At 42.6% G+C, this 2,109-nt stretch overlaps 1 pseudogene; it reads left to right on the top strand.

The window, feature by feature from the left end:
- The window catches only part of LOC102851228, a 4,226-nt pseudogene extending 3,216 nt beyond the window's left edge, over positions 1 to 1,010 (top strand).
- The last annotated feature ends 1,099 nt before the right edge of the window (positions 1,011 to 2,109 follow it).

The following is a 2,109-nucleotide window of genomic DNA, read 5'->3' on the forward strand; positions in this document are numbered from 1 at the left end:
AGGGACAGCGCAGGAGGGGAAGACCCCCTATGAGATGGATTGATTCGGTGACTGGGGTAATCGGGATGGGTGTGTCAGAGGGAGTGTGGTTGGCGCAGGATAGAGCAGGATTTAGGGCTGTTGTGCATAGGGTCACTATGAGTCGGAAACGACTCGACGGCACATAACAACAACAACAATCCTATGACGCAACAGAAGAGACTCTTCAGGAGGTATTTGAGAAGGCAACTGCTATCAAGGTGCCACAGAACCAAAATGGCAGATCGAAAGGGTATGCATTTATAGAATTTGCTTCATTTGAAGATGCTAAAGAAGCTTTAAATTCTTGCAATAAAAGATAAATTGAGGGGAGAGCAATCAGGTTGGAGTTGCAGGGATCCAAGGGATCACCTAATGCTCGGGACCAGCCAACCAAAACCCTCTTTGTCACAGGTCTGTCTGAAGATACCACTGAAGAGACCTTGAAAGAGTCATTTGACGGTTCAGTTCATGCCAGTATAGTTACCGACCGGGAAACTGGTTCCTCAAAAGGGTTTGGTTTTGTAGACTTCAACAGTGAGGAGGATGGAAAAGCTGCCAAGGAGGCCATGGAAGATGGTGAAATTGATGGAAACAAAGTGACTTTGGACTGGGCCAAGCCTAAGGGTGAAGGTGTCTTTGGTGGCAGAGGTGGAGGCCAGGGCGGCTTTGGTGGCCGAGGTGGCTACAGCAGAGGAGGGCAAGGCGAATTTGGAGGCCCGGGCCGGGGTGGCTTTGGTGGAGGCTGAGGTGGCTTCCGAGGAGGCAGGGGACGCGGCAGTGACCACAAACCACAAGGAAAGAAGACGGAGTTTGAAGAGTTCTTCTGTCCCTCTTTCCCTTTTCCACTTGAAAGAAAGGACTCTGAGGTCTTACCTCTTACCGGATCATGGCAGAGCTTTCTGACGACATTCAGCAACAGTTCGACAGCTTTGGTCGGCTTGGAAATATCTTTAGATAACATTTCAAGGAAAACGTCCTGTTGGTTTTGACTGGATATGTGTATAAACTTTTTAAGAGATGAGTGATAGAGCTAACCCTTACCTGTAAGTTTTGAATTTATATTATGTTTCATCCCATGTACAAAACCATTTTTCCTACAAATAGTTTTTGTGTTGGCGGGTGTAAAGGAAAGCAGAATGTTTTATCCTGAATTTTGCTTCAGTGACTTTGGGGACAAATTAAAAAGTCCTAAAACTAAAAAAAAAAAAAAAATAGGAAGTATCTCACTCCCTGATTTCAAATCCTACTACACTGCCATAGTGGTAAAGACAGCATGGTACTGGTACAATGACAGACACATAGATCAATGGAATAGAATTGAGAACCTGGAGATCAGCCCATCTCTCTATGGTCAACTGATTTTTGACAAAGAGATGAAATCAGTTAAGTGGGGAAACTACAGCCTTTTTAACAAATGATGTTGGCAAAATCGGAAAAGTATCTGCAAAAGATTCAAGCAAGATCCACACCTCACTCCATATACAAAAACCAACTCAAGGTCGATCATGGACCTAGGACCAAAACCAAGAACTATAATCTTCATTAAAGAAAAGCTTGAAAGAATGCTAGAAGTCCTAATGCACAACATAAATAGTCTTCCAAGTATTCTGAAAAACCTACAACCACGAGAAGATAAAATAGATGAGTGAGATCTTCTAAGAATCAAATCCCTATGCACATCCAGAAACTTCTCCAACAGGATAAAAAGGGAAGCCACAGACTAGGAAAAAGTATTTGGTAATGACATATCAGATAAGGGACTTATATCCAGATTTTATAAAATGCTTGAGCACCACAACAAGATATAGGTAAATATTCCAATAGAAAATGGGCACAGGATATGAACAGACACTTCACTGAAGAAGACATTCAGATGGTTAACAAGCACATGAAGAAATGTTCCACATCCCTAGCTCTAAGAGAGATGCAAATCAAAACAACTATGAGATATCTCACCCCAGTCAGAATAGCAAAATTTAACAGAACAGCAAGCAACAAATGCTGGCAAGGTTATGGAGAAACTGAAACCCTTATTCACTGTTGGTGGGAGTGTAAAATGGTGCAACCACTTTTTCAAAAAGTTGCAAG

The sequence above is a fragment of the Elephantulus edwardii genome, unplaced genomic scaffold, assembly GCF_000299155.1.
Source record: "Elephantulus edwardii isolate Elephantulus edwardi_28Jun2011 unplaced genomic scaffold, EleEdw1.0 scaffold00249, whole genome shotgun sequence".
NCBI lineage: Eukaryota > Metazoa > Chordata > Mammalia > Macroscelidea > Macroscelididae > Elephantulus > Elephantulus edwardii.